At 40.5% G+C, this 21,949-nt stretch overlaps 1 protein-coding gene across 1 annotated transcript in view; it reads left to right on the forward strand.

The window, feature by feature from the left end:
- The first annotated feature begins 245 nt into the window (after positions 1-245).
- The window catches only part of PTPRG (protein tyrosine phosphatase, receptor type G), a 318,991-nt gene continuing 297,287 nt past the window's right edge, over positions 246-21,949 (forward strand). Inside the window, exon 1 of the mRNA XM_026857419.1 lies at positions 246-352. The gene's annotated coding sequence lies outside the window, so the exon portion shown is untranslated. The remainder of the gene's footprint in view (positions 353-21,949) is intronic.

Below are 21,949 nucleotides of genomic sequence, written 5' to 3' on the forward strand. Positions count from 1 at the left end.
AAATGACTGGAGTTACACGGGCATGTGCCAGACCAGAGTAATAGCATCAGTTAGTCCTGGCTTCTGTGAATCATCTTTGGATGGTGGAGTTTCATGGCTGAGGAACACACCTGTTAATATTTTTGTTTTGTTTTTCTGAGCAATGCCAAGTTTGTGTCTGCTGCTCAGCAAAGATGTAAGCTTCACTGTGTAAGCTCCAGGGAGTAAATACCAATTCCCTAACCATTCCTGCTTCTTCTCTTCCCAGCTCTGACTGAAGGTTATGTTGGCTCCCTTCATGAAAACAGACATGGTAGTTCTGTGCAGATACGGAGGAGAAAGGCTTCAGGGGATCCTTACTGGGCATACTCGGGTGAGTTGACTTCTTCAGAGGACTGAAATATAAAATATCTTCAAAATCAATTTATTTACTTGCTTTTTGTTACTATGCTCAGAAATAGTTTAAACAAGTTTTACAGTGTATTTTCTTCTACTTGCAAACTCCCTCTACATACATACTCTCTTTTCTTGCCTTCCTGCCACTTACCTGTAGGATTTGCATTATTACTCTGTTCTTTCCCTCAATAGTCTTTCAGTTTCATAACATACCCTTAAAAAAAAGCATAATCACACAAACTTTTCTTTACTCTTCCTGTTCAACCAGTGCATTCCCAAGCTCACCATTTCCTTATCCGGTCAAGCCTTCTAGGAAGACTGTGAGCATCCATATATACATGCAGATAAAAAAACCCTAGAAATTTTACAATTTCTCATGTGCATGTATTTTTGTGGTGGTGTATAATGAGAACAAGACCTGTAAGTGCAGCATCGCACCAGGATGTGTGATGCTGAGAAGGTAGGATATTGGGAGGGTATTTCATTGTTCGTCCAATTGCCCTTAAGTCTTATGGAAAACCTGATGTGTCTGCACAATTTTGAAATGCCACAAATCAAAATATACTTCAGAATGATGGCTTTGATGTATGGTTTGACAATTGGTTCAGGTCTAGAAAATTCCAGGTCTGTATTTGAAGTTATTAAAAAAAACCCGACAGCTTGAAGTCATGTTAATAGCTATGTTGACTCTATGAAAAAATGTCTAATATCTAGAAAGTTTTAATGAAGATTTCAAGCATCATAATGAACTTGTATGTGCTTTTTTAGAAGATCTGAAATATATTTCAAACATTTGGTGCTTGTCCAAGAAGAATGTTGCACAGGCCTAGTTTTAGCTGAAGGAAAAATAATACTTTCTAAGAAGTCTGAATACCGATAGCAGATAAACAGGCAAATGTTAACTTTTGACTGCCAACTCCTCTCTTCTATGCAGAACATTAATTTAATTGGAAATTAATGATTATAGGTAAGTTTAATCTTTTTCTGTTAATACACAAAATACCAGATGTCACAAGTTTTCTCTGTTAGAACTCAAAACACAAGCAAATGAGGTCATGCAAGTAAAATAAATCTAAACATTTTAGTAGCATAGGACTAATGACCACTTCCACTTCTTGTTAAACGCTGAGATTATCAAGCACACAAATATTTCCACAAGATGTGATTCTGTATTGCATCTTAAAATATCTTTTTTAGATTTTAAGCCCCCAAACTCATAAAGTGTAGAAATAAGGAAGCAGAGGAAAAATATGTATGTTGGAATGAATGGCCTGTGTTCCTATCTGCTGTCTTGTGTAAAATATTACAAGTTAAGTACCACTTGGCAAGCTTATTTTGTTTCTGTTACTGAAAAATGTGTTTGGAATATCCATTGCAGGTAGCTAAATTAAAATGTTCTAAAAAAGGTAAAACACTAGTGGAATTATTCTGTTGTCATATGCATCAAGTCTTTGCTTGAGTTACTGGACTCTTTTTAAAATTTTTTTAACTAGTCCTGGTTTAAAAAAAATGGGAGAAACGGCACACGACAAAGCAAACAAACAAAGCAACAAAAACCCACAAACCCACCACACCAGTTTAATCATAAGCAATTTTGCTAATTTTATTTTTGTGATGGTGGTGTTCTTTGATGAATAATATCACTTGTTCAGCCCTCCAAAACAGCTTTTGCCACCCACAAATCCTTTGAGATTTATGTCAAAATAAAGTGTATAGTCCTGATGTGTAATTATACCATACCTTTTAGGGTTTTGCATCCTTTTGTCTATTGATAAATCGCCCTCTTCTATGAGGAAAATAGCCAATCTGTTTTTCAGAGAACAGACAGTGACTTCTCAACTGTCAATCACATGCCATTCTACCTGATTAGTGCTATCTAATTAAAATACTTTTGTCACTATTGCTGATAAAAGGAGTAAATTAGGAGATGGAAAAGGTGGAAATTATATATTTACCAGCACTTGTCAAGAAACCAGTAGAAGATAGAATACAATTTTTCAGGATGCTTTGTCAGGCTACTGTTTGAATGCTGTTCCAGGGGGATGTGGCCTGGGACCAAGTATTCCAGCTGCAAAACTGGGGTCTTTGCCAAAGGTTTTGTGATATGAAATACAGGTGTGAGCAAACAGCTCAGGTATTGCATGCCCTGGCTGTTTGGGTTGTATGTACACTGCGTCTGAGTAAGCCCATCCTGGAAGAGATGTGGTGTCCTCCTGAGCTGCGTTGTGGTCTCTGCTTGCAAGGAGGAGCAGCTCTGCTCTGCTGAGCCCCACGTTGTGTCTGGGAGCAGGAGGGGCAGGGCCATGGGCTAAATGTTAATGCCGAGACTGGGCAACAATGTGGGTTGTGTCTGAGAGGGAAAAGGCAAAGGTAAGTCAAGAGTTGGGAAAGACATGGTTATTTCTAAAGGCATTTTCTAGGGTTGATGTGATGTCCTGCAGGAGTCTCAGAATTGCCAGATTCTCCCCAAGAAAGGGAGGAAATGAAGATGAGCAATTAGGCAGGGAAAGGAGCCCGTGCTTTGCTAGAAATTGGATGTTTCTCTAGGCTGCTGCTTTGTCATGGCTTTTTACATGTAAGAGTTTCTTGGTCTTTTCCCCCCTCACTTGGTCCCTTCTAGCTCAATGCAGGATTTTCAGCCAGTTCAGCCTCTCTTATCTAATGTCTTTTGTCCATATTTGCTCACTGAGGGGACCAGAGATAGTGAAAATGCCTAGCTTATGTTTAGGATGAAGATGGGAATAAATGGTGGGTGGCAGAGCCCAGATGCCAGACAGATGTTTGTTTCTAGCTGAGCACAGTGAGGAGGATGATCATGTTGTCTGTTTCTTTTTCCTTGCTTCCTCATTCCCCAGAATATGTCCCAGGAACCCTGAGCAGGGCTTGGCTAAGCAGTTTATGTACTAACAATGTTTGTCCTGCGGGTAGGGTTTTGGACATGACTAGGAAGTTTAAATCAAATGAGCCTACAGAGACTGGAAACTTTACTCTGCAATAAGCAATTAGCCTGTGTCAATGGTTTCCAAGCTCTTTTACAGACATTATCTGGTAGGCTGCTTTCCTTCCCTATCCTCAAATGGTTAGGCCAGCTCCCCTCCCGTTAGTTGTACAGCATCTGCTGGCCCAGCCCCAGCAATTACGGGCAGGGAAGAAACTTATGCTAGACTGTTTGCTGGTGAATCTGAGGTTTCTTCTGAGGGAATTTGCCAACTGGAGTAAGTAAGATTGGGACAGCTTCTGCCAGCCATCAGTGGACAGCCATCTGTTGAACCCCATATTGACCAGCACACCGGTATCTCTGCTGGGCCTACATTAGGCAGAACAATGGCTTCATATTCATTTCAATTGAGCTGTACTGATTTAGAGCAGCAGAGGCCTCGCTGTGATTATGGCTATGCCTGCCTCCTTGCGGAGCTTTTGTATTTTGGGGCTTAAGCGTTCTGTAATAAATCCTGAGGAGGGGGTGGAGAGGTCTGAAAGCAGCCAGCCACTTGTGGTTTTCCTGCCTGGATGTGGAAAAAGGGCACAGCCGTATTGCAGAGAGCCCTCAAGTCTTCATCTCCCACAGGATATATCTGTCCTCTAAAGTGCTTCTAGAGTAATTCCTCTGTAGCCTGTAGGAAACCCTTCTGCTGATCCATGCTCTTGGGGAGTCTGAATGGTCCAGGAGCTGATTTAAACTCTGGAGATAAGGAACTTTCCTGGTTTCATGAGCGATCTGTAGCATTACCATGTACTGCCTGGTAATACTGCTGTTCCCAGGCACAAGAGTATAGAAAGGATTCATTTCAGTTCTTGATTAGGAATCAGACAACCCTTGGGTCTCTTAACATTTGCATAAGACTCTGGGGTACCTAAATATCCCTGCAGGACCCTGTGGTCGTACTGTTTGTGCCCTGGACAAAGCTGCGGAGCCTGCACCACAGAGCTCTCGCTTCGCTGTCTGATTGTAAAGGAAAGGATTTTTAAGCCTTATGAAATAAGCCTGTTGTCCACAGACACAATTCTAACATTTATTGCAGTTCAGAAATAAAACTCGCAAAAATAAAGACTAGATAATTAAATGAAGAAGGCCCATTTTAAATGGGTTCTGTCAAAAAGACAGAAGGAAACACAATCAGCCTTTCAGAAGAAACTTCGTTAAGTCTATGCTAGCAGCTCTTTAAACCAAATTCAGAAGTGAGCAAACACTGAAAACAGAAGACTAACTTGTCTTTAAATAGGAACTGCAAGACTGAATAGAGGTTGAGATATTCTAGATGGCCACCTTAGGATTTTTCAGGAAGCTCAAACTATATTTCTAGGGGGATTTCTCTGCATGTGTGTATTCGTGTATGTTTTGGCAAAGTATTTATTCCGTGATCGTGTCTTATAGTTTGCCAAAGACTTCCTAAACTGCGACTGGCCACATTGCTTGCAGTGTAACAGGAATGTGGAATAGGCACAGCAGTCAAAGCAAGAACTAAGTGTGGATCCTGAATGTGCTTCAGTGCAGTCTTTGCTTTTCACAGTGATCTTTTCTGTGAGGCCAACCTCTGAACGGACAAGTTTGAAATTATTTTTAGCACCTCCTTATAATTGCCACAGAACTCGGTGTGTTTCTAATACCCATAATAATGACTGATAGTAGTTCAGGTGCCTTGTCACCGATGTGGGAATAATCTTGTAAATATATAAGCTGTTTTGAAAAACAAAACAAAAGTTGAAAAGAAATCCTATAGAAATATGCAATTGAAACCTCTACCAGATCCAGGGCTTTCTGAGTGACCCTCCCGTGTGTAATGTATGCTACTTCACAGAGCATAGTATTCCAGACATTTAAAGATGCCTCTCAGTGTCAAGTGTTGCATCTGTCAGTGCTGAGCACACTTTGCTGGTGACCTGAGCAGACCCCATTTTGCCTTGCAGTAGCCCAAAAAATGGGTAGCGAGAGGGTCAGGACTTTATGAAATGCCGACGCAGATGCTTCTGTCTTAAGTGATAGTAGCTCTGAAGGGCCTATACATACTCATATCTGTTTTTTTTCTGAAAAACTCTTATGTAGAATAAATGTGACAGTCATTGCATGAGATTGTGGAAAACTAGAAGTGGCTATGGGGAAATACTGCTCCTCACTCTGTTACTCAAATTGGGAAACTCCTCTTGGAGTCTTCAGATATAAGATGTGATGTCTAATTACCCCCCGTATTAACATGTATGATCAATGAGTATGGAATGGGAGGCTGCACTGTCCTGGGGCAGGATGTTGTAAGTGATGGTGCTTTTGTCACTGGAGTTTCCCAGTTGAGCTGTGGTACTGGTGGGACTGGTGTACCCTGTTTTCTTGATGCCTGTTCTGCTGATCATCCTCAGTGTTGCAGGCTGACTCATTCAGGGAATACTCTCTTTTAAGTAATCAAAGCTATTTCAGCTCATCAGAGAACAAAAAGCAGACACTGGCCAAAGATGTATACATGTTCTTTTTACTTGTTTATTTAACTTGGCTTTGTAAAGAGAACCCAATGTAGAAAATGCACACAGTTGTTTTTTCTCTTTAATCTTATGGTGTATTGAAGGCATCTTTTTCCTCTTCGTACCCTGGATCTCCCATTTTCTGTGTGAAATTATTAGCTCTGCTTATGATGCTTCTGTTCTTTAATGCATGTTCTTACTGATGTTTTTTCTGTCTAAAATCTTGGATCCTTTCTCTCTAAGATTCTCTGCAACTACCATGAACATTAGTAGAAGTTAATAGAAGAAAAATAGGCTTCACAGCCTGCGAGTGGGGAACAGTGATGACCCTGTGAGTGGGGAAAAGTGTTCATTAACTGCGGCCATGCCGACATGCTAGTGGACACTATCAGTGTGTGAATGCTTTGTCCTATAACACTTAGACAATTATTGCTGTCCTTTAAGATGCTATTATTTAAAACACAACCAGTGGTGAATGCCAGAATTGAGTGTTCTTCTCAAAAGGAATTGCTGGCATTAAAACAGGAAAGATCAGTAAAGGTTATTTCCTGAAAGAACAGCAAATGTTGTTAACTGTGATGAAATGTAACTTGGTGATGTCCTTTGTAAATGTGTGAATTTCTCTCTTTGCTTAGATTGTTCTCATTAAATAAGCTGCTAATGTGAATTGGGCAGGAAATAATCAGCACATAGTAAGGAAAGCATCAAGACTTAGTGAACTGAGAGTTAACTAATGGCCTGTTTGCCATGGTCAGTATTTCACTCTCTGTCCTTCAGAATACTAAATCTTGATATTGCCCAAAACCCTGGCATACTGTGTGCACGGTTATCATTCCACTGTGAGAGTACTCATCTCTGTTAAATGCAGGATTGTCAAAATGAGCAGGTTCTGGCTCTCTCCTTTCTTCACACTTTTAAGCTGACGTTCTAAAGAGGCACTAAGCTCAGAGAACTAGGCAAAATATTCCCATTAATATCTGATCAGTAAACTGAGCTTTGAATATTTTATCTGCGTTCATCAGAGATGAATGGTAGTTTTCACTGAACCCTGCTGAAACCAGCTGTGATGCATTCATTTCCATGTGCAATCTTGTTAGAGTAACAGTTGTTCCAGAAATCAATGCTACACTTTTTCATAACAGAAACATGAAAAACCATAGCTTGAGAGTTTGTTGTTACTGTCTAAACATGAACCCAGATTTTTAATGTGCGCAGCTAAAGCGAGCGGTATACTGCTGTGTGTGTTTTCTCAAATAAACTGGAAGTACCATCTGTACATTTTGATTGTTTGTATTCTGACGGTACTGGGTCATGAGCCTTCATGTCCGTGAGCTAGGCACTGAACAAACGTGCACTAGACACATACTTGTCTGCAGAATCTGTATTAAAATGTGCACTTACTAGGAGGATGTCAAGAATGCTTTTTATCTATCTTCAGCTATTCTGCATTGTGAAGTAACAAATACAAAATATTATCTTTTGGTTTTGCTATGAGACTGAAGCAGTAAGTTTTCAAGTTCCTGTCCCTGAGAACAGGATATATCTTCCTAACCATAAGCTAGCGTGAATAAAGAATTCACAATCACATGTTTGTGTTGAGTATTTAACATCAGCAGTTCTCTAAGGAGAGCCAGCCTTGCCAGAAGCAGTCCAAGTAGTCTGTATCATTTTTACTAAGCCATTTTGCTGGGGAACACAGCTCTGATTGAGAGTCTTGTCATTTACTTTGTTTGTCTATTGGCAAGTTTCTAAATAATCTGCTAAGAAAACCTCAGATAGTAATTTAGTTTCTACTTAGACACAGACACGATTTCCTTATTGAATACCATTAATACTGTTTACTCTTTCTTCTTGCCACCTTTTCTTGTGTGCCACGCTTACAGTTATTCCAAGTACTGTCATAGTCAGTCCTGGTATCCAGTCTATACTGAAATGGTTCACTGATTATTTTTTTTTTTTTTAAATATTGGACATGGTTATGGTGAAATTGCCTTTTTTTTTTTTTCTTCAAGGTTCTTTCTTGAAGTTGATTGTTGTTTTTCGTGACTTAAATACATTAAAGCAAATCTCTGATTTTTTGAACGCTCTGAATTTTTTCTTTACCGTTTTTGAGTAGATAGGCCATTGGCAGATGAACAGCTTTGAGAAGCTCAAATATAAGAGGTACAAAGAACCAGACGTTCCCTCAACTTCCGTTCTTTCATGACGTTTTTCACTACCACAGCACAAAAGTATAAAATATCTGCAACAGATGCTAGATGAAATCTTCAGAGCTTCAGATCCAATTGTTCCAATACGGCATCAAAGTATTTTTGCTTTGCACTGCTGCAATCACAGCTCTGGCTAGCTATGCTAAAATGAGGAAGCACAAAGAGCTGCTTTTGCTGGGAAGGGGGGACCTCTTGATTCTTTAAACGTACTGTGCTTTTTGTTTCATTTTCTTTCAATGTGAACACTGGGACATTTGTAGAAAACCTCTGGAATGACAACAACCAGTGCACTGTTTCATAAAACTGAAAGTGTACTGAAGTGCAGCAAAAAGTTGTCAATTTAGCTGATTTCTAGGCATTGAAATAAGAAACAGTATAAAATATTTCAAGCTCTTTAGATATAAAATCATGTGAAATGCCTATATTTTAAACAGACAACAGGAAGATGAAGTATTTGGGTAGCAGCTGTAATACAAGCTCAGCAAATGAACTGGAGAATATACAGAAGGTTGGAGTCTGCTGTTGCCTTGAGGTTCTTGAATGATTGCAGTAATACATTGAATTTCCAATCTTGATTTCATATGTAACTGAACACATATAGGAGAATTAACAATGGGGAAAAAGTATGTGAACAGCAAGGATACTGCAGTGAGAAACAAAGCAAGCAAGGAAGCTCTGAATAGCCTTGTAGTGTTGTGGATTTAAAGTAGCTTGGCACAAACATTATTGCAATAGTCCAGGCATGAAATAATCAAGGAATGAATCAGAATTCTAGTTGTGGGATATAAGTGGAGTCTTTGTATGAAAGGGCTGAGCAAGACCAGTACTACAGTTGATGCAGTAGATGGAGAATTATTGCCATTATTTTTGCAATGTCATGTTCAGTGAAGACTACCTGTTTCGTGTCATTCCAGACGCTGTTCAAAAGATAATCTTCTTTTCAATATCTCTGCCATGGGAATTGCCCCATCTTTCCCCTTTCCAAGAAAGTGCCTCCATCTTGCAGACTGTGGCCTCAAAGACTTGCAGTTTTTGTCTAATGATCCTTGAAAAAAGCAGCCCATGCCTGCAGGAGTACATCTGTCCCACGGGGTTCCCTGGCAAAGGGAGGAGTGAGCAGCAGCAGTGCTGTGGTGCTGCTAGCAGGGCTTTCCCACCCGGCACCTTGTCAGCGGCCAGCAGGGCCCTGTCTGCCATGGGTGCCATGCACTGCTTCTATGTTCAATGTCATGTGCCAATTAGAGAAAGGTAGAATTAAAAAGAGTCTCATCTATGTATGTTCTGAGGTGTCCTTTGGTACTGCAGTGTCATATCATAGCATCACAGAGTGATTTGGGTTGGCAGGGACCTTAAAGCTCACCTAGTCCCAACCCCCTGCCATGGGCAGAGCCACCTTCCACTAGCCCAGGTTGCCCAAAGCCCCGTCCAACCTGGCCTTGAACCCTTCCAGGGTATGAGCGCTTAGCAGTTGAGGGAGTTCTAATTCTTGTAATATGTCTGAGGTGGATGTGTTTACATGGTGGGAACTGAAGGACAGGACAGTTTGAGTAACAACTTTGATACACCCAACACAGCATATAGCAGAGTTGGGAATTCAGCCCAAGTCCCAGTTCTGTGCCCTGTTTCTTAGGCCAAATATCCAACCTTATCAAATGCTAATTGAAGAGATCTTGGTTGCCTTGGAGACTGCCTCTTCTTGGGGAGACCATGTCAGTAGCACAGGTGGTGTGAAGCTCCTGAGCTAACAGACCTTCCTGGAGGTGATCCAGCTATGGAGCTTAATTCTTCCTTCAGCAGCAAACTGAACTTCTCCCTGTGCTGGCCGCTTTGTTGAAGCTCTCAGTCTGTTTGGTGTTCTCTTTGTTTTTTTTCCAGTAGGGTTGGGACAATGTTAGGCTCGAGTAAGAAGACATTCTTTTCCTATTCAGTACGCTGAACACTTGGCTCTAAATTACAAAGTTTTTTATTAAAGACTGCATTTGCCCAAAGAGTTGGATGGGCACACTTTTAACCATCAAATTAAATAAATATGAAATCCTGCAATGGAGTGCAGAGCTGTGCATATAAATTACATCTTTAAACAGCACTTGAATTATTTTCTGGAAATGTTTTTAACTCTCCTCTGAACTCTTAAGGGTCATCTCTGTACCCTTCCTATCTGAGAGAGGCTATTGGCACTGGAATGATTTATTTAAGAGGTATGTTGCTCTGCAGTATAAAAGTAATGTCAAGCCTTTTTGAGAACCTGAGTATCAAGCTTCTGTTTTTGTGGAGCTGGGAAAGCAAGTGGGTTTAATTCAATTGAACCCTGAATGAACGTTTCCTAAGTGTGTTTTCCCCACCCACTCCCATCTCTTAGCGCTGCCCAGTTGTGAGGTGAGTGGAACTGTGCGTTGATGATGCTTTCAGGACAGTTAGTGAAATGACTGATTTCACTCATGAAGAATTAGGAGCCCTATGTTCCTGTTGCAGAGATATGAAGATTGCAACTTGAGCTGAGATAGTAAGGACTTGTGGGCATTGCTGACTCACAGAGTCCTTATGGTTGAACCCTCGGTAGGGTGAGACATGTAACTGCTTTAAAAATACTTAAGTGGACTGATTTGACCAGCAAGCAACTCTTCCACTGAAGGAGTCTTTGCTGCCATGAGTATCAGGCCTTCTCTCTTTCTCCATCTCAAAGAAAATCCTGCTTTTTGTCTTCCAGACAGTACTTTTGAGTTTAATCTAAAGCCAGTCTGTTCTACCCGAGGCGGAAATAAACCCTTCCTCCTCTACATTTCCCTTTGAACGCAGTCTTACTTCATGCATGTTACTCCATAGTACTATAGGATTACAGCCTTGCAGGCACGTGCACAGATACACATCTACCCCAGCATAGCTGCTATAAGGTAAGGTCATGCTGTGATCGCAGCTGTAAAGACTAGGAGGGTGCAGTGAGGCTGGGTGCCATGTCTCCGATTACCCAAGCATGGCAGAGCAGAGGTCTGAACGGAGGTCTCTAAAGCTGGCCCAAACTGTCTTTTTTTACCTTGCTGTAATTAGAGCATTCAAGCCAACAGCGAAGTTGTCCAGCTGCCAGAAGGCTCAGGAGGAGCTGTTTCACATGGGGTTTTTATTTCTGACTCACTTCCGAGACACTCTCAACTGTCTTTGCGTATAAATTTCCTTAGAAACAAACAAAAGAGGAAACATCCCTGCAATTGAATGCCTGAAGGTGATGAGTATTGGCATGCAGATTGCAGTTCATGTTGCTTTTCCGATGTGGAACAGTGAAACTAATGTCTCTCGTTTCCTTCCCAATGCACCTGTAATACACTCCCAGATACAGCTGAGGTGACAAAGGTCCCTTAAATGTTGACCATGTGCTTTTGCACCATGCTGGATCAGGACCTCACAGGACTCTTGCTGTATTTCACATCATCTGGACCTCGAGCACTGAGATCAGCCCCACGTGGTGAGCTCTTGTATGAACCCCCTCAGTAAGTGGGGGGTTCATACAAGTAAGTGGACTACTTACACTAGGAGTAAGTGGACGCCCTCAGAATGAAGAACAGAACGTTACGTGGTTTGCTTTATGTTTGTGCAAATATACTTCTCAAGTACAGAAATAAGATTTACCCTGAGGTAATGACAGCAGTGGAGTCGTGGAGAGTTTAGATCACTTCAGTTTTACATGCTGTCTTTTGCTCCCGAGGTGTGGTGGTGTGTCTCAGGCTGCTGCCGAAGTCTTCTGGCCCCTTGGGGTATGAAAAGCCATTTTACATGCCAGATGTTAGTCTGCTCCTAACCAGAGGTGACATGATCTTTTCAGATAGATTCCAACTTGGAAGCTTCTGCGGCATTTCAGATCATGTTTTTAATTTATATTTCTTTTGCTGGAGACATGAAATTGCGACACTGTATCTGCATGATACGATATTATCGTATGCTGATCTCTGAGGAAGGGGATTTGCTATGTGAAGGTAAGTTTGCAGAGAGAATTGGACGTGACTTTTGTAAAGAAGGGTTGGCTGTATGTAGTTCAGTTACTGTTTATATTGCACAAGAGCTCCCCAGATGTCTGCAGGACTTAATTGCTCTCAGTGCAAACACAGAAAAGTTACCTCTACCTTAAATGTGTACAAGCCATCTGAGAGATGGCTTGGTGTTAAATGCATGAATGGCTGAAGCAGGGTGTAACGAGGTGAGGACTATGAGCTGGAGAAGCCTTCCCTTTCTCTGCTGTTAAGAAAACCCTAGAACTGTGTAGCTCTGGGCAGTGACGTGCTTCATATTCCTGTGAAAAGTCTCCTAATGCCGAAGAAGCTTTGAGCTGCCTTTGTGGCCTTCAGTAGTTTTCCTTGCCACAGTTCCCCATGTTGTGACAGTTGCGCTTCGGAAAACTGTATCTGTAAGATCACCCATTTCTCTCAGATTTGGTCCGTTAGCCAGCAGGTTGGAAAGTGGTGGGGGAGGGAAAGGGAATTGGTAGACCAGATGCAAGAGAAAGCTCAAATGCATAAGCCTGTTTCTTTAGGAAACTAGGCCAATCTATTATGGGCCCCTATTCAAAATTGCAAGCTCTCATGAGTAGCTTTTCAGAGTACATGCCAGTTAAGTCCCTCTTCTGCAAGGAAGTCCCTGCAATTTCAGCAGATGGGTTCTTAAGATTGGAGTGCATCTGGGTAGTTCAAGTGATCAAATGATCAAAATATTAGTCATAATTCTATCCTGTTGTGCTAAGTGAAGTATAACTGTTGTGGGGAGACGGTCCAAATCCCTGCAACCTTTCTGTTAGAGGCCATCCATGGTCTGGATCATACGTGCCAGTGAAGGAGGTCTGCGCAGAAGCCCTTGGAAGAGTGCATGGTAGACAAGCATCTGTTTGGCATTAACAGAAAACCTTAAATTAGGGAAGGTGGTTGTGGTGTGAGGCCTGGACACGTGATTCAACATTGCATCTTATGATTTCTGTATGAACTGAAGTGGAGAGTATGGTAAACATTTTCAGCTTTTTTCCTCTTGAAGTACTGTTGGAAACTGTAACAAAAGTAACTGCTGTGAAAGTAGTTTTGCTGAGTTATGCTATTTTTGAAAATGCATAATACTCCATAGGCTTTTAAGTGATACTGGGCATATTTAACATTCTTCGATGTTAATTTCCTGGCATATGGACATCTTGACTTATTAAAATAAATAAGTACTTTCAAATTTAATGAAATGATGGAGGAAATGGCCTTTTTTTTTTTTTTTTTTTACATTCACGTCCGCTTCGCTGGATAATTTAATGTTTTAAAATGTAAGTTCATATTAAAGTTTAAAATTCAAGTATTGGCTTTTGAAATTCTGTAATAAAAAGGTTTTGCTGTAGGAGAGATATATGAATTAGTGCGCATGATAACACGATTAACAAAGTCTAGCTGGTGATTTCTTCTGTACAAAATGCTAGCTGTAAATCCCCCCCATTAGGACCTACAGCAGTGGTCTGGTGGTGGGATCTAGTAACCACTAGTAACCATTCCTTTCCTGGGACATGTCTCTGTAGCCTGTCGGACTTGCCAACTGCCAGAGTGGGGGTACATCTGTGGAAAAGCTTTTCTACATCGTTCTCCTTTCTTTCCCCCCCCCCCCCCATGTTTTACTGTCTCTTGGAGCTTCCACTGTAAGTTCCTTGGGGCAGACAGAGTCATTTGTTTATGTTGGTTAGCAACAAGATCTTTTATACTGGATTTGTATTTTTGCCTCCAAGGTTTTTACATCCAGTGGGAGGGATTTCTTTATAGCCGTAGCTGTTACTGTGTTATTAGTAAGTGTAGGAAATACACTTTGGTCCTCTCTTCTGTGCTGAGGGGGGATAAGAATTCTCTGGAGGATAAGTAATGCTTGGTTTAGTTGACTGGATATAAATATTTGAGTCCTAAATATTTAATGGAAATCACTGTGTTTGAATGTAGGGATGTCCAGATGATGGAAGTTTGCTCTGTCTTGCATTTCTTGAGAGACTGCTTACATGCTGCGTTGAAGCCAAGGATGGCTTTATTTCATTTCAAGGCAGACTAAAAACTGAAGAACTTATTTTCAGGGAGAAAAATGGCAAGGGACCCAAATGAAAAACCTACTCAGCTGAAGCAGAGGTGACAAAGTTCACTGTGATTATATTGATTTTAAATTACTGTGTAGAGCTGGGACTAGCCTATGTCTAGTCTTGCTCATGATGAGAAGAAGAAACAAAGAAAGGATGAATACTCCTCTGTGCTTCCAAATATTTTGTTACGAGTATGATAACCAAGAGCTGTCTCATCCTCCTCATGTTCCTGACATGCAAAGGCAAGGGCATTCTGGCATCCTCAGTGGAGCTGAAAGGGGATAAGAGGCACAGTGATACTGAAATGTGGTGGTTTTTTTTACCTCGGCAGCCTACCCCTGCGTACTGGCTGCCTGAACCGGAGAAGCATGCGGTGCCCTGTTCAGTGTGTAACAGATGCCTCCAGTCTATGTGCCCCCAGCTCTATGAGAGATGACACTAATAGGAAACAGAGCATGGCTGAGTTTGATGTATTTTTGGTAAAAAGTGCTACAACTGCCTCTACCACAAATTATAACTAAGCTAGAATTAATAGCAATTAACAGCACCAATATTCATTTACTGAAAGTTTTATAGAAAAGACATTTCTGTTCAACTTAACGTAGTCTGCATTTGTTTCACTGTCGATGAGAAAATTATTCCAGTCAATAAGAGTTAATGTTTTATTTCAGACCAGTCTTATCTATTTTAGTATCTAGTGTGTCTTTTGGGAACAAGAACTAAGAGCAAATAAAGCTAATTCTGATAGAAATTTGATATGTTACTGTAATGAAACTCTTAGTTGCTACATGACAGAAAGAGCACAGAAAAATGTCTTGTACCTACACTAAATCCAGCAAAGTTGTGACGGGAGATGTTGTGTCTCCTTGTTTGGTGTGATGGAGAGAATGCCTGAGGCTCTTGGGTAGGGAAGATGACTATTTCTGTTTCTTCCCCATGGTTTTTCAGCAATTTGACATAGTGTGCATGCCTGGGTCTATGCCAAGCAGAGATGCAGCCTCCAAGTGAGACTTTATTACTACAGTCCTAGATGATTAATTTTGTACCAAATTGTATGGGCCTGATTAAGCCAGAACACAGAAATAATGCTGTTTTAAACATCTTCAGTGTATCCATTACTTTTGTTTCCAGTGTGCATCTTCGCAAGGAAAACGTTTGTTTCTTACCATCAAATCTTCAGGTAGATTCTGGGCCATAAAAATCACACTGAGCTCACAGTGGCTTGTGCATTTGTTCAGTTTAACTTTGACTTCATTGAGGGAATGTCTAAGATACCCTTACTTGTAGCACTTCTGTAAGGCCAGAGGTTATTGCCCCACCATCACTGTAAGGGAGAAAAGAAAGCCGTTATCTGCCATGAGCTATCCAAAAGACTGAGAAAGCTGAGACTAGAATTGAAATCAGGGTTTGTGGATGTGCTTCATCCCTTCCAAGACACAGGCTGCTTTTGTATGTGGTAGCACACTTGTCTGATCCACCCAGGGCGGCAGGTGCTTTGTGTATTTCCTAATGAGTGAGGCTTTAGCTAGTGGGAGCAGGAACTGTTATTCTCAGAGCAGTGTTTATTGAAGCTGCAGAGGAGGCAGGAGGATGCTACTTGCCTGTTAGCGTTGGGTCTGTGTATGTGGGAAGAGTTGGGGTGGTTCTGCAGGCAGGGCAGGACTATTTTTGCATTCACAAACCATTTAGCTTTTTTATGAGATGTTTCAATAGTTTTGGGGTTGTGTTTGTGGGGTTTTTTGTTTTTAATTTTAAGCTCAAAAATACTTCGTAGCTCCCTTGTAGAAGTGCAGGTTAGAATAATCTATCCATCTTTTGCAGATCACTGAACTTTAATACCTTGATCTAAAAGCATATTTTGGGCACTGCTTGGCTCTTAGAAACTGTTTGTTAAATCACTCTTGAGGTTTTGCATAGTTCAGGTCTTTAAAAAATAAAAACAAAACACCCAATCTTCCTATTGTCCCTGGAAAAGCTTCTCACCCTTATCAACATCCTTTGGCTTGTATGGGGAAAAGCAAATACACCCCCTCATGCCAGTGGCTATATACAGGCAGATCTCATATTATTTCTGTAGGATTTTAACTCCTGTGACCTCTTGCAGTGGAGTGTTTGCATGTATAAATAATATGATGATGATTTGCTTCTGGCTGAACTTACCCATGCTGGGAGAGCAGTGATGTTGTGAAGCAGGGGGCACCCATTCAGACCCTTGCACTTGTGCAAAGAAGCATTTTTGTCAAGTCTGGAAAAATTAAAAATGGGTGGTGGAATCCTTTCTCCATACTATACGTGCAGTCCAAGTGTCACCTGCGTAGCCCCATCAGAAGGCCCCTGTCCTAATTGGAGGTTTCATATCTGGCAGAAAGTCAGGCCAGACTTCATCCTGGGCCTTGCTGATGTCTTTTGGGGTGAGGATGCTTAGCAGAATCAGTTGAGGTGACCTCCGTTTCCCAACACAGGGCAGTTCTGCTTTCTGCACTTTTTCAGGCTAGGTCAGGCTTTAACTAGAGGTGATAGACTTGGGTCTCATTATCTGTTCTCATCAATCCTCAATTTCATTGCCTCCACACATTTTTGTTCCTTTAGTATCCATAACAAGGCAGAAGTCTCCAGCTGATTACACTGTTCAGTCCCTCCTACAAACACTTTTTTGAATAATTGTGCCCTTTCTCCCCAAAACTCACTTTCACAAAAGGATATATTGCTGACTTTTTTAGACATTAGATCCCATTATCTTGATGCAAAGACATTGTCTCCCTAAGTGAAGGGAAAATTATTTTTAATCAATGAAACTATAAATGCCGTTCCTGTATGGTTTTAAACCCAAAGTACTGGAAACAATATGATGGTGTCCTGCCAGCCAGTGTCTGAGAGGTGTTTCTCAAGTGAGCTATGTTGCCTGGAGGCTGACAGGGAAAGCTTACTTCTTAAACAAAATCAGTTCCAAAAAGTCAGGTTTTGGCTCCCTGGATGCCTGTATTTTTTGCAACCACCTGTCCTGACTGCTTCCTAATGTGATTTAAAGCTGTGCAGTCTGCCAATGTATGCTGATAGAGATTGTTTTACGGTAGGCTGGGCTGTGGGACCATGTCAAGATGTGCTCTAGGAGTATTTCACTCCCTCCACTACCTGGAGGTGGGCAAAAACCCAAAACCTCAAGTCGAAACTCCACATGATTCATATGAAACTGTTAGACTGTAGGCTTAGATGGCACACAGATTGAACTGTCAGAAACTGAGTCCGGCTTCACTTAAAAAAGGACAGATAAAGGAAGAAGCATCTCCCACAGGCAACTTCTGTAAGCTGAATTTTATTACATACAGACCTCCAGGACAATCAGACAAGGATTTTGATTTATGAGATAACAGTTACCTTTAAAATACTGAAGGGAGGATTCAGGAGAAGGTTACTGTTAGATTAATTAGTGTTGATAGAATTGACACAGGTATAATGTAACATTGCCACGGTGGATGGCAGTCACTGGATAGACAGCCGGTGAAAGCATGTTTGTTCAGTTTTGTGCTCACCTTATCTCGTTTCTTGTTGTACAGGTGACTCATGAACAAACCTGTATGAATGTGAAAGGAGGTTTTCTGTGTTTAATGCTCTGATAAAGAACTAAATATTGACATTTTTATATAGGAAGTGCATTATAAATTAATTTAAATGAAGTTCCTCCTTTGATAGTTTTTCTCCTAATAGTCAGTGATACCTGTTGGCTTTTTTTACTGAATATGGATGTCAAATCAGGGCCAACTGATATAAAAGAGGAATATGTATTCCACAGCACTAAAATAGATTGAGAGTTTTGTCTTCAATGGCTTAAGAAGGCACTTTCAAGACCTTACAGTATGAATAAATTTTGCAGACTTAAAGCTTTTTTGCTTGTTTAATCCAAAATGATACCAATATCTCCTACAGAAATTGATAATACAGAGAAAGTGTAGGACTTCATTTTCCAGGAGATGAATTTGGCTGAATAAATGCTACTGGAAGAGAGAATTTAGGGGAAATCTTAATAGAAATCTCCAATTAGTTGAATGGCTGGTTATCTGTGACAAGACATAATATTTACTAGACACTGGAAGCTGCATGAGTACTTACAAAGGAAAAGGTAAAATAAGATTAAAGTTTGTGTACTGTGTGTTGTAAAACGTGGGCAATCTTTGCAAGGCTTTATGGCTTAAATAAGTTTTTGAGAAAATATTGGGAGAAAGGTATTAGTGGAGCGTAATATTATGAAAGTGACGGTGTTTAGGTACCTTGTTAAAAATCTTTGTCCAACGGCCATTTTATTACATTGGCTCTAATGTGACAAGCAAGGTCGGCAGAATTGGCATCATGTCTTTGTTACTAAAGGCAGCTCTATGAAAATAAGGAGGAAGAAAATCTATCCCTTTCAGTGTATAAATAAAATCAAATTGAAACAAACTGGAAGCTACAAGGTAAATAGTATTAAGTATGACCCCTAAACTCCTTTCATTAGATAGTTCAAGTTTAAAAAAAAATAAAATGAGATCTCACAGGAAGTAATTTTATGAAAATTACAAATTCTATTCTTAGTCCTAGACATGGCTTGAATTTTGCATTGATTAGTCATAGATGTGAGGATCAGGTGAAGTGGCACCAGCTCGTTTGTTATTTCAGAGGGAATTTTATAATATAAAATGTATATATGTGGATGAAAATGTAAAAGGAAAAAAAACCCAAGATAGGTCTTGAAACTGTTACGTATAAAATATGGTTCTTTATCCATCACTGACAGTTTCCCAGGTAATCCGCAAAACATCTGTCTGTCCTCAAGCAATGACATTTCCTCCTGTTCATATTGTAGTGCAAGGTTAATTTGGGGTTTCATCACCTCTTCTGAAGCCAGTTAATATCTATAGAAGCACACACCTGGGTGTAGCATGTACCTCTGCTTTTGCATCTTGGGTTTTGTTTTTCAATAGAAAATGGAGACCTGTGGTGATTTATGTTCTGCAGTCTTAATGGTAGTATTTTCACCTGATGAAGGTAGAGGACATCCAAACTTTTGAAGTACCCTGGCTGGGAATTGAAGCAGCAAAGGAGTTTTTAACACAAGTAAATGAAATGCTATAAGGCTAGAGACATGAGAAAAAGGGCCACTGGAACAAAACTGGGAGATGGAAGTAAACCAGAGCTGCATCTTCTTTTATTGTATTTGGCTTATTTTACTACTGAATTGTAAATGTTCCTACTTCACACAGCAGTTGGAAAGTGTCCTGGGAGATGATCCTTCAGCAGCCTCATGCTGTCTGTGTCATTGCATCTGGTGTACAAACCCAGAGAGGGGAGGGCAAAGGGATGAGATTTTTATTCCCTATCTCCTCCCACTGTGTCTGGAAAAGTCAGAGAAGGAAATAAGAGGCTGTTGACTTGGTGGCCAATGACTAATCATCACCTGTTGCTCCCACAAGAGCTGGACAGGGGGATTAGCATTCCCTGTGGTCCCCCTGCTACTCCTGCCCTCAATCTGAAATTTTTTCAAACCCTGTTTGGAATGAAAATGCAGCGGTCTGGCATGAATGAACAGTGATGTAGATCTGTCCAAGCTCCTTTCTCACTTAAACTTAGTGATAGTTAAGGCAGGATTATAAAGAAGCAAGAAAATTCAACTCGTAGGTCTTGAAATCAAAGCTGTAAAACTAAGGTATTCTTAAACCTTTGTGCCAATTAACACTGGGCTGTGACAGCAGAGTCTCTTCTACCTCATAAAAATTCTAACTTGTGCTTATGCGGGTGGGTGGATTTAAGTAGGGGGAACCTATAAGACTTCCTTTTGATTAGCCTTCCCCAGGCGTTGCGTCAGATCAAGCAATTCTCAACAGTTGAATTTTTATCACTTCAAAGAAGAAAATATTTAGCCTGATACAGAGATTAGATGCCCATGCTGATGCTGTTAACTGTGCTAAGGACACCTTTTTTTCCAGCCCTATACATGTCTTGGGAGGTGTTTTTTTCCTACAGAACAGAAACATTTAAATTTGGAAAAAATTCTGTGGATTTTGGTTGAAATTCTAATTATATGGAATAAATTTGTGGCCTCAAATTTCGCAGTCATTTAAGAAATCATGAAATTTAGTTCATATCAATAATTCTGTAAAACTATTTATGTGAATTACACTGCATATTTGCTCTTAATAATGTCGGGGCACTGGCATCCAACTGTGCCTGAAATAAATAAGAATATTGTTGTAATCCTCTTCAAGCTTGTTTAAAAATTATTGATTCAACCCAAGTAATGTATGTACCAATACAGTGGACCTTTTCCATTTTAAAATTCAATTAAACACGGCATGGCATAATTATTATTTTTTTTTATTGTATTCCTTCCAGGGAGAGAAATAATTGGCTGCTCTTACAAAATGTAGTTGCTTTAAAGAAAAAAAAAAAACAACAAAATCGAATTACAGTATTTTCCAGCTACCTAGGATCCTCTGAGAGTAATAATGCTACAATATACAGACTTCACTCCATGCACAGCTGAAATTTGGTCAGGCAACTCCACAGTGAAATGAAACAACCGCTTAACAACACTGAAGAACAGCACAAAACAGATCAGTATGTGAAGTGAAGAATATTAAACTTCACTAAAAGTTTGAGGTGGACAGAATGTCATTACTAAAATTGAAATTGTCAGGCTCCTGGGATTAATATCCCTGTACTTACAAAAATTGCTGTAACGTCAATGACCACAAGTAGTCACGACCTCAGTTCTATTTGGAGAGCTTTTAAAGGTCTCCTACTGACCTTAAAAACCCAATTTCCAACGTTTTAGATAAGCCCATTATTGCAAAGATAGGAACAGGGAAGGATCCATACTGGAGCAACGATTAGGTACCTGAGTTCAAGGTTACATCTCCAGCCATGGTCAGTGGTTTGTGCTTGTGAATTTTTTTTCTTAAATAAAAGTAATGCTACCTGACTGCAGGCTTCGAATCTCCTCTGTGTGCTGCTACTTTGTGCAGTGTTAAGGCTGCCGGTGGAGTCAGAGTTTGCAGAGAGAAGGAGCTGTTGCCATGGGAATTTTGAAAGCTGTCGTTGTTTCACCCCTTGCTAGTAATTGTGGAGAAACGTGACTCACTGGAGCAAATTCTTCCTGGCGTGTATCTCCGCTCGGCCATGCCGAGATGCCTGGCAGTTTTGAAGGCTGGGATAGCTGAGGAGGTGGACAAGGAGGAGTAGGTTTACTTTTTGCCTGCCCAAATCACTAGAAGAGTTTGCAAGTAACTGGGCTGATTTGGAAATTCATGACTACTTGTCATTAGGCCACCACCTTCTTTTCCCAGGGCTTGTGCTTCCTCCAGCAGTCTCCAGGAGGAGGTTTTCAAAGGAGTTCTCTATGCCTGTAGAAAATGGTTGTGAAAATGAAAAACTCTTTTGTAAAGGTCAGCCTGAGCGGGGTGCTGAATTGACATTTATGCCTTTCAGAAGTTCCTCTGGGTTGTTGCTTTGTTATGCATGATGGAGAAACTTACAGGGCACCAAGTAATTTTGTTTACTAATTTATTTTTTTTTTCGTTATAGCACCTGTTTGATATCTCTCTGGGCAACAGTATTAGAGCAAGCTGGTCTTGTGGTTCAAACCCAGATTTTTCTGGCAAAATTCTCCTTCAGTCTGACACTTCACAAGCTTTTCCCAAGCCAGTAATGAATGAATACTCTTGGAAAGTCTGCTAAGATTCTTTAGCCTGCTATTTTCTGTGCTGTCTAAGAATTTAATCCAATAACCATTTCTAGTGACTGTGTGAGGCTTTTGGATCAGATGCAAAGCATACCAAAAAAAAAAAAAAAAAAAAAAAAAGAAGAAAAAAAAGCG

The sequence above is a fragment of the Athene cunicularia genome (assembly GCF_003259725.1).
Source record: "Athene cunicularia isolate RWA chromosome 12 unlocalized genomic scaffold, athCun1 chr12_part1, whole genome shotgun sequence".
In the NCBI taxonomy this organism is placed as follows: Eukaryota; Metazoa; Chordata; class Aves; order Strigiformes; family Strigidae; genus Athene; species Athene cunicularia.